Below are 15922 nucleotides of genomic sequence, written 5' to 3'. Positions count from 1 at the left end.
ACACACTAACACACTAAGCATACACATCAATTGTAAGATGTGCCCCAATTTCTCAAATATTTACAGTTTTTAAAATTGCAGCTAAAAATCAAAGAAATATGGTACCTGCAAATTTTTCTCCCAAGGTATTATTTTTAATTATTGTTTATAAACAGTTTATCATGGAGAACATTTGCTGAATATGATAATTTGAGTTTTGAATTAAGTAACCTTTAGTTGCTGGACAATAATTATCTGGTTGAAGTCAATACATAAGCTCAAATGATCACTGTAGAGAAAAGTATTTACCTTTCTATCTGTGTTTGTAAGTATCTAAATCATTTAGAAGTCAGGTCTAATCATTAAGATCACTGTCAAAACAAAACCTGGCAAAATTCTGCAAGATAATGACAATTTGTTTTTCCTTTTGTTTCTCTATCTCTTCTTTTGATTTTCAAAATTTTGTTTCATTGGCTAGAATTCCCAGACCAATGTTAAATAATAATGCTTAATCAAAGTTACCTTCATCTTTCCCTGATTTTGACAGAAATTAACCTAGTGATTAATCATTAAACACAACACTGGTGGTTGGTTTGAATAGCATTTTATTATTTTGCAGAAATATATATCTACTTCTAGTTTACATAGAAAGTTAAAAAGTCAAAAGGCAAGCAAAGTTTAATCCCATGCCGTTTTTGGTATCTATATAGATCATACATTTTTTCTTATTTAACATAATTAACACCATATAATATTAAATATCTAAATATTAAATTACCTGGAATTTATCATTGTAAAAAGGGAAATCAAAGCATAGTACTATTTTATTAAGTGAATTATTTGTTTTATGAATTGCCTGTGACAAGTTTCTAAACCCAGGCAGCCAGTCTCTATAAGCCAGCTTGTGGTTGGCGTCTCAGGGTTCAGAGACTAATTATAATAGTGCCAGCCTAGGCAGGACACCATTAGGAGGTCAGACCTGCCAGAAGAAATCAATTATAGGAGATGAACCTTGTTTGGATGTGTTTTGTGCCATTGCCCCCTTGGAGGGCCAAGATCTTGCTTCCTGGTACAAAGATCATGAGTGCCAGAACCTGTCATTTGTACGCCACTTGGCACTGACCGCCCCAAACCCCAGTCATCTTCAACTTTTTGTTCAGTACAGAATTAATGATGAGACATGGAGATGAGGTGGAGATAAGGGCTCCTCTTTATGGAGACACTCATTCCAGCCAAAAGAGCAGATTGTAGACAAATTCAATAATCCTTTGGCAGAAAGAAGGCACATTGAACATTTGCACACATGTTCTCTGAGATCGCACACATACTCATACACTTATACCCTTCCCCTCACATTAGGAGATTTGTTGAATACAGTGAGGGCTTAATACAGGCTTTTTTTCATGAAGGAGTGAATGATAAGAGAACTCAGTGGTCCAAGTATATCATTGTACTCATCCACATACACACATATTAATGTCCACTCATAAATACACAAGCAAATGGGAGAACATTGTCTCCACAGCTCTCCACACACATCAACTGCTGTCATGGTCCCCTCCAAGCTGCCATGCATCCCTTCCAGAAATCTCAACAGTTACAGTTTTGAGCCTTAATCCCAAGGCTCAAAAGTCTCGATTCAAACTGGGTTTAACCACAGACAGATTTATTGCTGAATATGATAGGAGGTCCAGAATGGATTGATTGATCTGGATACTGTCAACAGGGACTGAATTTCATCCTGTCACCGCCCTCCCTGCCGTTTGCAGAATCATCTTCACTCTGAGCCTAGTTTCCTTTGCGGGTGCAGGATGACTCCCAGGAGCAATCAGGGCTACACATCACATAGTTCTTATCCAGGGAGAGAAAGCAAGAAGCTTCTCTAGGCTTTCTAAAGAGTTGGAAGAACTTTACAAAAGTTGATGGTAAACTTCTTCCTGCACGCCAATGACCATAGACAGGGTAGAATTTTTTCCTGAAATAAGAATTTGGGATTGTACTTATACCAAGCAGTCTGTCTCTTGAGACAAGAGCCACAGTGATGGAAAGATGCTGGAAAGTCCATCATGAGAATGACAACAGTCTGGAAGCAATCTGTAGTACTAGCTTCCAGTACCAGCCTCACGTGTGGCAAGAGGTGATAGGTACAGGGTAGAGATTTGTACTCAACCCTGTATGGCTCAGCTGAAATCACACCAATGAGGCACACAGTGCTGCCCTCATAGACACAAGGAGGGCAGCACTGACTGGTCCAATTAGACTTTATCATTTCTTTTCCTACTGGGGCTTCCCTGGTGGCTCGGACAGTAAAGAATCTGCCTGCAATGCAGGAGACCTGGGTTCAATCCCTGGGTCAAGAAGATCCCTTAGAGAAGGAAAGGACAACCTACTCCCGTATTCTTGCATGGACAGAGGAGCCTGGAGGGCTATGGTCTATGGAGTCACAAAGAGTCAGACACAACTGAGCAACTAACACTTTCACTTTCTGTGCTTCAGTCAGTCAGTTCAGTCGCTCAGTCATGTCCTACTCTTTGTGACCCCATGAACCACAGCTTGCCAGACCTCTTTGTCCATCACCAACTCGGGAGTCCACCCAAACTCATGTCCATTGAGTTGGTGATGCCATCCAACCATCTCATCCTCTGTCATCCCCTTCTCCTCCTGCTCTCAATCCTTCCCAGCATCAGGGTCTTTTCTAATGAGTCAGCTCCTCTCATCAGGTGGCCAAAGTATTGGAGTTTCAGCTTCAACATCAGTCCTTCCAATGAACACCTAGGACTGATCTCCTTTAGAACGGACTGGTTGGGCCTCCTTGCAGTCCAAGGGACTCTCAAGAGTCTTCTCCAACACCACAGTTCAAAAGCATCAATTCTTTGGTGCTCATCTTTCTTTATGGTCCAACTCTCACATCTATACATGACCACTGGAAAAATCATAGCTTTCAGTATACTGACCTTTGTTGGCAAAGTAATGTCTCTGCTTTTTAATATGCTGTCGAGATTGGTCATAACTTTCCTTTCAAGGAGTAAGCATCTTTTACTTTCATGATGGCAGACACCATCTGCAGTGATTTTGGGGCCCGGAAAAATAAAGTCAGCCACTGTTTCCACTGTTTCCCCATCTATTTGCCATGAAGTGATGGGACCAGATGCCATGATCTTAGTTTTCTGAATGTTGAGCTTTAAGCCAACTTTTTCACTATCCTCTTTCACTTTCATCAAGAGGCTCTTTAATTCTTCTTCACTTTCTGCCATAAGGGTGGTGTCATCTGCATATCTGAGGTTATTGATATTTCTCCCGGAAATCTTGATTCCAGCTTGTGTTTCCTCCAGCCCAGCATTTCTCATAATGTACTCTGCATAGAAGTTAAATAAGTAGGGTGACAATATACAGCCTTGATGCACTCCTTTTCCTATTTGGAACCAGTCTGTTGTTCCATGTCCAGTTCTAACTGTTGCTTCCTGACCTGCATACAGATTTCTCAAGAGGCAGGTCAGGTGGCCTGGTATTCCCATCTCTTTCAGAATTTTCCACAGTTTATTGTGATCCACACAGTCAAAGGCTTTGAGGCTGCTGAATAAAGATCAGAGTCCCACGTGTGTGGTGAATATGAAGTTCAAAGTTATGCCTTGCATTCTTCTTTTTTTCTCCACACCCGCTGGTTCCACTCACAGAAAAAGAAATTAAAACAGTGATTTGGGTACTGACTTGTATTAGCCCCTTGTTATTGCCTCAACCAGAAAGCAGGGTAGTTCCCTTGACCAAGGAGCAGGTTGGTGTGTAAGTGTGAGTGCATATGTCTGTGTGTGTGAGTCTGTGTTACTGTCTTTGCATGTCTGTGTGAGTGTGTTGGTGTAAATGTGTGTTTATGTGTGTGTTTACATGTCATGTGTGAGTATGTGTGTGATATGCACACATACAAGAATTTGAAAATCAAGCCTTTGGCTGGTTGGTGTAAAGCACAGGGTATGGAGACCCCGAAAAGAGAAGGCCCTCTGGATGAAAAACAGCTTAAGTTTTAGGACCTTAACTTTTCCATTATTTTTTTTCACCAGTTTTATTGAAATATAATTCACACACCATACAATTTATCCAATTGTATTTATTGAATGTAAAATTCAATGGTTTCTAGTACAATCACAGAGTTGTGTATCCATCACTGCAGTTAATTCTAGAATATTTTCACTACCTGGAAAAGAAACCTCTTACCCATCATTCCCCAATCCCCCTGACCCCCTCAGCTCTAGGCAATCATTAATGTTTAGATTTTCCTGTGCTGAGTATTTTATATAAACGGGATCATCCAATATGTTGTTCTTTGCTACTGGCATCTTACATTTAGCATGTTTTCAAGGTTCATCCATGTTATAACATGAATCAGTACTTCATTCCTTTTTATGGCTGAACAATAATCCATTATATGGACACACCACAATTTTATGTATCCATTAGTTTGCTGATGGATGTTTGGATTGCCTTCATTTTGGGGCTATTATGAATAATGCTGCTGTGAACACTCATGTACCAATTTTTATAAGGATACATATTGCCATTTCTCTTGCGTATGTACCTAGGAATAACATTGTTGGATCACATGGTAAAAATACTTGACCATTTGTGGAACTGCTGGACTGTTTCCCAAAGCAGCTTTGCCACTTAACATTCAGCAGTGTAAGAGGGTCTCGGTTTTTCCACATTCTCGTCACACTTGTTTGTGTCTGTCTGAATACAGTCATCTTAGTAGGTGTGACGGAGAAGGCAATGGCACCCCACTCCGGTACTCTTGCCTGGAAAATCCCATGGACAGAGGAGCCTGGTAGGCTGCAGTCCATGGGGTCGCTAAGAATCGGACACGACTGAGCGACTTCACTTTCAATTTTCACTTTCATGCATTGGAGAAGGAAATAGCAACCCACTCCAGTGTTCTTGCCTGGAGAATCCCAGGGATGGCAGAGCCTGGTGGGCTGCCGTCTATGGGGTCGCACAGAGTTGGACACAACTGAAGCGACTTAGCAGAAGCAGCAGCAGTAGTAGGTGTGAAGGAGTATCTCACTGTGGTTTTAATTTGCATTTCCATGGTGGCTAATGATGCTGTTCATTTTTTTTCATGTGCTCATTGGAAATTTGCATATCTTACTTGAAGAAATGTCTATTCATAATCTAGTGCCCATTTTTCCAGTTGTATCGATATACAATTGATATACAACAGTATACATTTAAAGTGTACAGTAAATGGTTTGACTTACACATATTGTGAAATGATTGCCATGATAAGTTTAGTTAGTATTCATTTTAGAGACAATAAAAGGAAAATGATAAATTTTTCTTTGTGATAAGAACTCAGAATATAGTCTCTTAACAACTTAACTATAGTCATCATGTTGTACAGTACTTTCCTAGTACTTATTTATCTTATAGCTGGAAGTTTGTTCCTTTAAACCAGCTCTCTTCAATTAACCCTCACCTTCTCTTCTGCTAAGCACAAATATAATCTTCTCTTCCATGATTTTTTAAGTATTAGATTCCTCATAGAAGTGAGCTCATATAGGAATTGTCTGTCTCTGTCTGACTTATTTCACCACCATAAGACCTTCAAGGTCCATCTGTGTTGCAAATGGCAAGGTTTACCTTAAGGTTTTGTTTGTTTGTTTTGTTTCATTCGTTTTTATTCCTTTCTTTTTTAATGCTGAATAATATTGCATTTTGTGTGCGTGTGTGTATAGACACACACACACGTATGCGACAACTTCTTTATCTATTCATCCACTCATGGATATTTAGGTGTGTTGCTTCCACAACTTTACTGTAAATAATGTTACTACAAACATGAGGTGCAGAGATGCTTTCCAAGTCAATATTTTTGCTTCCTTTTGATATATTCCCAGAAGTGTAGTGCTGGATCATGTGCTAGTTCTATTTTTAATTTTTTGAGAAATTTTCATAATGCTTTCCATAGTAGCTAAATCAGTTTTCAAAAGATTTCCTTCTCCCCATATCCCCAAAAGCATTTGTTATTGCTCATGCTTTTGATGTAGGCCATTCTAACAAGTGTGGGGGTAATATATCACTGTGGTTTTTTTTGCAGTCTCTATTAATAATGTTGACTTTTTTATGCACATGTTGACCATTAGTATATCTTCTTTGGAAAAATGTCTATCTAGGTCTTTTGCCCATTTTTATAGGAATTTTTGCCTAATTATTGAGCAGTAGTATGTGTGTGTATTCAGTAGTGTCTGACCTCTTTGTGATCCCATGGACTGTAGCCTGCCAAGCTCCTGTCTCCACGGGATTTCCTAGGCAAGAATACAGGAGTGGGTTGCCATTTTCTACTCCAGAGAATCTTCCTGACCTAGGGATCAAACCAGAGTTTCCTGGGCCTCCTGTATTGGCAGGCAGATTCTTTACCACTGAGCCATCAGGGAAGCCCCATTTAAGTGGTGAGTTTTTTTTTATATATTCTACACAAAAGTCCTTTATCAGATATGCAATTTGTAAACATTTTCTCCCATTCTACAGGTTGTATTTTCACCTTATGTATGAGGAGGGCTTACAAATAGCTGAGAAAAGAAGAGAAGCTAAAGGCAAAGGAGAAAAAGGAAGATATACCCATTTGAATGCAGAGTTCCAAAGAATAGCAAGGAGATATAAGAAACCCTTCCTCAGCTATCAATGCAAAGACATCTTGGAATGTGAAGCCAAATGGGCCTTTGGAAGCATCACTAAGAACAAGTGGAGGTGATGGAATTCCAGTTGAGCTATTTCAAATCCTAAAACACGATGCTGTAAAAGTGCTGCACTCAATATGCTAGCAAATTTGGAAAACTCAGCAGTGGCCACAGGAATGGTAAAGGTCAGTTTTCATTCCAATCCCAAAGAATGGCAATGCCAAAGAATGTTCAAACTACTGCACGACTGCACTCATCTCACAGGCTAGCAAAGTAATGCTCAAAATTCTCCAAGACAGGCTTCAACAGTAAGTGAACTGTGAACTTCCAGATGTTCAAGCTGGTTTTAGAAAAGGCAGAGGAACCAGAGATCAAATTGCCAACATCCACTGGATCATCGAAAAAGTAAGACAGTTCCAGAAAAACATCTACTTCTGCTTTATTGATTAGGCCAAAGCCTTTGACTGTGTGGATCACAACAAACTGTGGAAAATTCTTTAAGAGATGGGAATACCAGACCACTTTACCTGCCTCCTAAGAAATCTGTATGCAGGTCAAGAAGCAACAGTTAGAATTGGACATGGAACAACAGACTGATTCCAAATAGGAAAAGGAGTACATCAAGGCTGTATGTTGTCACCCTACTTATTTAACTTATATACAGAGTACATCATGAGAAAAACCGGGGTGGATGAAGCACAAGCTGGAATCAAGATTGCTGGGAGAAATATCAATACCCTCAGATATGCAAATGACACCACCCTTATGGCAGAAAGTGAATAAAGAGCCTCTTCATGAAGGTGAAAGAGGATAGTGAAAAAGTTGGCTTAAAGCTCAACATTCAGAAAACTAAGATTATGGCATCTGGCCATCACTTCATGGCAGATAGATGGGAAAACAGTGAGAGACTTTATTTTTTTGGTGGGGGGAGCTCCAAAGTCACTGCAAATGGTGACTGCAGCCATGAAATTAAATGATGCTTGTTCCTTAGAAGAAAAGTTATAACCAATCTAGATAGCATATTAAAAAGCAGAGACATTACTTTGCCAACAAAGGTCTGTCTAGTCAAAGCTATGGTTTTTCCAGTAGTCATGTATGGATGTGAGAGTTGGACTATAAGGGAAGCTGAATGCCAAAGACCTGATGCTTTTGAACTGTGGTGTTGGAGAAGACTCTTGAGAGTCTCTTGTATGGACATGAGTTTGAATAACCTCTAGGAGCTGGTGACTGAGCAAGTGAACTCAGTTGTCCAACTCTGTGCCTCCATGGACTGCAGCATGCCAGACCTCCCTGTCCATTACCAACCCCCGGAGCTTACTCAAACACATGTCCATCGAGTCAGTGATGCCATCCATCCATCTCATGCTGTATCACCCCTTTCTCCTCCCACCTTCAATCTTTCCCAGCATCAGAGTCTTTTCCAATGAGTCAGTTCTTCACATCACATAGTCAAAGTATTGGAGCTTCAGCATCAGTCCTTCCAATGAATATTCAGGGCTAACTTCCTTTCAGATGGACTGGTTGGATCTCCTTGCTCTCAAGAGTCTTCTCCAACACCACAGTTCAAAAGCATCAATTCTTCGGCACTCAGCTTTCCTTATAGTCCAATTCTCACATCCATACATGACTACTGGAAAAACCATAGCTTTGACTAGATGGACCTTTGTCATTGAAGTAAAGTCTCTGCTTTTTAATATGCTGTCTAGGTTAGTCATAGCTTTTGTTTCAAGGAGCAAGCATTGTTTAATTTCATGGCTGCAGTCACCATCTGCAGTGATTTTGGAGCCCAAAAAGATAAGGTCTCTTACTGTTTCCATTGTTTGCCCATCTATTTGCCATGAATGATGCGACTTGATGCCATGATCTTAGTTTTTTGAATTTAAAGCAAAACAAACAAACAAACACATAAGCATAGAAAAGCACATCCAAAGTACAGAAGTTTTGAATTTTAAGTTATATTCATTTAATTTATTTTTATTGTTGTCACTTGTGCTTTTGAAATACTATCTAGGAAACCATTGCTAATCCAAGATTATGAAGTTTAAGTCTACGCTTTTCTCAGAGCTTCAGATTTTAGTTCTTTCACTTAGGTCTTTGATTCATTTTTAATTGATTTTTATATGCTGTCCGTTCAAGATACTTTCAAATTGTGGTGCTGGAGAAGACTCTTGAGAGTGCCTTGGACTTCAAGGAGATCAGACCAGTCAAGCCTAAAGGAAATTAACCCTAAATCTCATTAAAAAGACTGATGCTAAAGCTGAAGCTCCAATAATTTGGCCACCTGATGAGAAGACCCAACTCATGGAAAAGACCCTCATGCTGGAAAAGATTGAGGGCAGGAGGGGAAGGGGTAAAAGAGGATGAGATGATTGGATAGCATCATCAACTCAATGGACATTAGTTTGAGTAGACTTTGGGAGATAGTGAAGGACAGGGAAGCCTGGCATGCTGTAGTTCATGGGGTTGCAAAGAGTTAGTGTTAGACACAACTTAGTGACTAAATAACAATGATGTTATCTGAGATGGGTTCCAATTTCATTCTTTTCCATATAATGTCCCAAAACCCCAGTATACTTTGTTGAAAAAAGTATTCTCTTTCAAATGAATTGTGTTGATATCCTTGTTGAAAATTATTTGTAAGTGTTAAGGTTTATTTCTAGACTCTCAATTCTATTTCATTAGTCCATGTGGTTATCCTTAAGCCAAGTATCACACTATCGTGATTACTGTAGCTTTTAGTAAGTTTTTAAATTTGAAAGTGTAAAATTTCCAACTTTTTTCTTCTTTTTCAATATTTCTTTTGCTCCTCTGAGTTCTTAAAATTTCCATATGAATTTTGGGTTTCAGTTTGTCAATCTATGTAAAAGAGTCAGTTGGAATTTTGATAGATTGCCTTGAATCTATAGATCAGTTTAGGGAGTATTGCTATCTTAACCATATTGAGTCTTTTGATTCATGAACATGGAATGCTTTTCCATTTATTCAGGTCTTCTTTACTCTTTTTTATCAATATTTTATAGTTTCCAAAGTATAAATGTTGCACTCCTTTTGTTAAATTTATTCCCAAGTATTTTATTCTTTTTGATGTTATTGTAAATTGACCTGTTTTTTAAATTGCATTGACTGTTTGCTAATTGCTACTGCCTTCCCAGGTGCTGCAATGGTAAAGAACCATCTGCAATGCAGGAAGCACAGGAGAGTTGAATTCGATCGCTGGATTGGGAAGATCCCCTGGAGTAGGAAACAGCAACCCACTCCAAGTATTCTTGCCTGGAAAATTCCATGGACAGAGGAGCCTGACATGCTATAGTCCATGGGGTCACAAAGAGTCAGACACAACTGAGCGACTGAACATTGTATAGAATTGCAGTTGATTTTTGATCAATTACATATTGATCTTGTTTCCTCAACCTTGTTGAACTTGTTTATTAATTCTAGTAGATTTTTAATGACTTTGGTCTGTCTTTATTTGTTGTTCTTTACAGTAATTCTCCTCTTTCAAGGTATATAACAAATTCAACTTTAAAAAAATACAACAATTTACATGTATGGTGCGACTGTTCTGTCACAGTTCTTGATGCTCCTCAAGTTTACTAAGTGAATATTGCTTTAATGTACAGATGATAAAAGTAAACTTAGAAAATTTGGGTAATTTTCTTAAGACCAAAAAAAGGTCAAAACGAAGATTTTTTCTATTTTTTTGTAGGGCATGTGAGAGATGAGGATTCATCACCTCTCCTTATACCACTTCAGTTCCTAGGCTTGTGCACACACACACACATACACACACACACAAACACACTGAGGTTCATTTTTTGGTTAGACCTGTGCCAGTGGGAATGTGTTCTCTGGTTGACTTCCTACCAGTCAGTACTGATGTACTTGTTAACTATGTTGTCAAAAGATGTGCATAGCTTTAGAGTAAATTTCAATCCTTTTTATTACCATTTACAAATGGAGAACTAAGAAGAAGGTGTGTTTTGCCCAAGGTTACATAGAAAACAGTGGTAGAAGAATTGTCCTGGCCATGTCCATCTTCTTTTGGTCTGTACTAAAATCTATAGCCTTTTTCTTTTGCTAAATCTAGAATTGTCCCTCATGCCATCTCAGAGATAAAATTGTAAAGGGAAATGTATACTCAAACAGCTGAATTCCCTAACAATGACTGAGAAAGACTAACAGTCATCTGTTTGGGACAAGACTTAATTCATATAATAATTATTTCAACAAATACTTATTGAATTCCTATTATGCTACTACATACCAGGTCATGAATTAGGTGAAAGTGAAGTCTCTCAGTCGTGTCTGACTCTTTGCAACCCAATGGACTGTAGCCTACCAGGCTCCTCCATCCATGGGATTTTTCCAGGCAAGAATACTGGAATTGGTTGCCATCTCATTCTCCAGGCGATCTTCCCAACCCAGGGATCAAATCCAGGTCTCCCACATTGTAAGCAGACGCTTTACCATGTGAGCCACCAGGGAAGTTCATGAGTTAGGTAAGGGGATACAAAGGTAATAATATAACCCTTGTTCTCTACAAGTTTACAGCACAGTGGGAGATAAAGACAAGCTGACTATTTGTATACTGCTTGACAAGCTCTGGAAACTATGGGAAAATGTCAATCACTCATGTGTCAGGGCAGAGAATGATTTGATTCTTGGAAGGAAATATATGAAAACTGAAGTTAGAAATATAAAACAAAACAAAGGAAGTATAAGAAGGAGTGAGAAAGGCTAAAGAGAGTAAATATAGCAGTAGATAACATTTTGAGAAAGCATGACACATTGGAGAACTTGAAGCCATTCAGCACAGCTGAAACAGGAGAGTAAAGGGCAGTATACGGGTAAGCATTGTGCACTCTATGCGTAGATCATTTCCTGGCATGTATTACACCCTCCATAAATATGTATTACATGAATTAACACGTGATGGAGGTGGGTCTGGAGAAGGCAGGGATCAGATTAGGAAGGATCTTATACAATAATACGGCAAGTTTGAATTTTATTCTAAAGATACTAAGCCATAATAGATTTTCATCTGGAGATTGTTGCTTTTGTCAGATCTGCTCTCTGGAAATGTGGAAAATGGATTGGAGTTGGACAAGCTTGTGTATGATGAGAAGTTGTTATAAAAACTTGGGTGAGAACTAAGGAATGGGGAAAATGGAGGAGAAAAGATGCTGGTTGTAGAGAATAAGAACGTATTTAGCACTTGCTATCTGGATTTAAGGGTGGGCAGAGAAGTGGAAGGAGAGAAAGGTTTCCACTGATGTTTCTTCTAACTTGGAAATTCTCTGGACCTTGATATATCTTTATCAAGGCTCACGCAGTCGGTGTGGACTTCCTGGGCAGAGGGATTTACTGGGAGACTTTTGGTAACTGAAAGATGAATTAAGAGTTGAGAACAATTGTCTGGGATTCAGAAAACCTGACTCAACTCAACTAGTTGGGGGGGAGTCAATTCACATCTCAGAGCATCTCACCAAAAATGAGAATGAAGCATGGTAAACTAGTAAGGATGGCAAAGAAATCTTTCCCCTCCAGCTTCTTCTTACTCCAGGGAGTGGCTTAGAAAGCAGTTCTTTCTTTCTCCTATCCACATTCCTTGCTGTATTCTTAATCTAAATGTTATTGATTGTTCTCTTTGGCCTAAATGATTTCCTAGTGTTCACTCTACTTCTTGTATAATATTCAACTCTACTTCCTGGCTTATGTTTGATATTCAACTTAAGCTGTTTAAGAAATTCAAGTGTCATTCACTTTGGCTTTGAGGGAGACATTCCTAATTGGGGATACATCTGCTCCCACTGTGGGGTTCAAGGTCAATATCTTATATTTCAGTTATTTGAGGTCTGATCCTGGCTTGCTATCAGGCACACAATATATAATATTTATATCAGTGATCAATGGAAACTTCCCATTGAGTAAACAGGAATTAAAGGGGAAAGTGAAAGTGTCAGTCAGTCACTTGTATACAACTCTTTACAACCTCTTGGACTGTAGCCTTCCAGGCTCCTCTGTCCATGGAATTCTCCAGGCTGGCTATCAGAGTGGGTTGCCATTCCCTCCTCCAGGGGATCTTTCTGACCCAGGATCAAGCCTGGGTCTCCTGCATTGCAGGCAGATTCTTTATCATCTGAGCCACCGGGGAAGCCCTAATAGGCATATAGCTTCCCAAATGTAAAGGGAAGCCTGTTTCCTTTTCTCTTTCATGTATCCTTTTCATATAATAAGTGCTATTGGCCGAGACAAAAGAGAAATCTCTAAAAACTCATCTATATAACCTGAGATTTTACTTAAAGATGAAAATCAAATACAGGCAATAGATGGAATATACAAAATTGAAATTTTAGGTCAGGTGTATCTTGATCAGAAATAGAGCAATGGTTTTTAGTTTGTTGCAGATTGTGTAGCTATTCCTGATTTTATAAAATGTGAGCCTTTCATCTAGAAATCCTTTTTTATATTTGGAACAAATGATAAATCCTTTGTGATTTAACATGTTATTTACTATTCGCTTTACACCTTTTCTCAGCTTTGGGAATGCTTCCAGATAAACATATGCATGGAATAATGGGGGAAATCTGAAGAAGAAAGACACCAAAGCATGTTTTTCATATCACCTTAGGCATTTACTGATGAGGTGGCTTAATAGGAAGGTGAAAGCTTTGCTAACCTGGATCTCCATTTTTTCAATAAAATAAACAGGAGATGAACTTGGGTAGTAGAGAGTATTTAATTACTGCAGAGTTCTAAATGCTTATCTTAAAAAAAAAAGCCAAAGTGATTCAGAATTTTTTTCTAAAAAATATTTCCTTTTATATATAGAAGCAGATAATTTTAACAAAAGAAAACAAAATTGTTTACAATGCAGTGTTGCTTAGCCAAAAAATATTTATTTTCTTCTCCATGACCCTCAGTTCAGGAGAGCTCTCATCCTGGCTTCTCCGACTGTGTATCTTTGTACCTCTCGGTGTATCTTTGGGCTTTGCTGTCTTTTTCTGTCTACTTTTCTTTTTCTGCCTACTATATACCATGTGCTTCATATACACTCTCATTAAGCTAATACTGTGAAACAAAATATTAAGTCCTTTTCAGATCTGCTCCTACCTCTGCATTCTTTCCTCAAGTAGGGAGAGACGTAGAAATGCACCATCCAATACTTAGGCTTGAATCTTAGGTTCACCACTCTTTACCCTCCTTCAAGTTACACAATATGTATATGAGCCTAAGCTTTCCTAGGCATATATAGCAGTTTTTCATGCTTGAGCCTAATTCATTCTCACTCTAGGAGATGAAGTGATTAGAATGTGTCTGGAAAGATCCACTAGTTGAAGGGGGAAAATTCTGCCTTCAGTAGCCTTCCCTCAGACAGACCTCTGAATAGCATAGAAGTTACATTTCTTTCTTTTTCTTATTTATATTTCACTTTATCTGGAAAAGAGCTAGCTTTGCCAGTCAATTGTTGGGCAGGGAAATAGGACTTTCTGTATGGATGGAAAAATTTTAATGAACCAGCACATTTTCCCCAGTAAGTTATAGTAAACTTTATTGGCTACTAAACATGGAACAACAGACTGGTTCCAAATAGGAAAAGGAGTACATCAAGGCTGTATATTGTCACCCTGTTTATTTAACTTCTATGCAGAGTACATTATGAGAAATGCTGGGTTGGAAGAAGCACAAGCTGGAATCAAGATTGCCAGGAGAAATATCAATAACCTCAGATATGCAGATGACACTACCCTTATGGCAGAAAGTGAAGAGGAATTAAAAAGCCTCTTGATGAAAGTGAAAGAGGAGAGTGAAAAAATTGGCTTAAAACTCAACATTCAGAAACCGAAGATCATGGCATCTGGTCCCATCAGTTCATGGGAAATAGATGGGCAAACAGTGGAAACAGTGTCAGACTTTATTTTTGGGCGGCTCCAAAATCACTGCAGATGGTGACTGCAGCCATGAAATTAAAAGATGCTTACTCCTTGGAAGAAAAGTTATGACCAACCTAGATAACATATTCAAAAGCAGAGACATTACTTTGCCAACAAAGGTCCTGTCTAGTCAAGGCTATGGTTTTTTCCTGTGGTCATGTATGGATGTGAGAGTTGGACTGTGAAGAAAGCTGAGCGCCAAAGAATTGATGCTTTTGAACTGTGGTGTTGGAGAAGACTCTTGAGAGTCCCTTGGACTGCAAGGAGATCCAACCAGTCCATTCTGAAGGAGATCAGCCCTGGGATTTCTTTGGAAGGACTGATGCTAATGCTGAAACTCCAGTACTTTGGCCACCTCATGCAAAGAGGTGACTCATTGGAAAAGACTCTGATGCTGGGAGGGATTGGGGGCAGGAGGAGAAGGGGACGACAGAGGATGAGATGGCTGGATGGCATCACTGACGCAATGGATGTGAGTCTGAGTGAACTCCGGGAATTGGAGGCCTTGCGTGCTGTGATTTATGGGGTCGCAAAGAGTTGGACACGACTGTGCGACTGAACTGAACTGAAACCAACATGCATTGTTTCCAAATAGTACTACATTTTATTCAGATTTCCATGTTTAACTATGTGGCTATGTGATTTAGGAGAGCTAGACTCCATTCTCTTGTGTGAATTCTGATTAGTCTAAGCTATTTATTTTAACATCATATTCTTTTGCTGATTGGCTTGAGCATGAAAAAGACAGATACTTTAGGTCAATGGGTCATGGGGAGATATTTATGGGGACTTCTTATGATAATGAGACAATAAAGAATGGAGTGAACATGGTGAAGATGATAGAAAAGACATATGCCAAGAACCTAGGTCATGAAGCTATCACTTTACTACTGAATCAACTAATCTCAAGGGGTAATGCATGTTCTTTATTAAGCTACTTGATGGAGTTTTCAGTTATGTACAACTGAAAGTTATGAGTTGCCTAGTCACCTCCTTTAACTGTAGAAATGAAGGAGTGGCCTATTTTCCTGTTAAAGCTCCCAGGCAATTCCTGCTTCTGGCTGGGTAGCTGCTGGTAAGTCAGAGAGGTTAGTGATATGAAATGTAGAGTAAGTGGTCCGGGTGTGACTGGCCTAGGAGGTCTATCTATGAGTTTCTTTAGGTAAAACTGGAATAAAATTCATATGACAGGACAAACCACCACACTCATGGCATGGGTTCAGTAGCAGTTTGAGATAATGTTTTATCTCCTCATACAATTCAGAATTAGTTACATTTGGTTTAAATCACTATTCCACAATTTCTTTAAGCAAGTGGTTTTAAGTTTATTCTTCAGAAAAACAA

Source organism: Bos javanicus, chromosome 2 (genome assembly GCF_032452875.1).
Source record: "Bos javanicus breed banteng chromosome 2, ARS-OSU_banteng_1.0, whole genome shotgun sequence".
In the NCBI taxonomy this organism is placed as follows: Eukaryota; Metazoa; Chordata; class Mammalia; order Artiodactyla; family Bovidae; genus Bos; species Bos javanicus.
The sequence above is the reverse complement of the archived record's forward strand: the minus strand, read 5'-3'. Positions refer to the sequence as shown.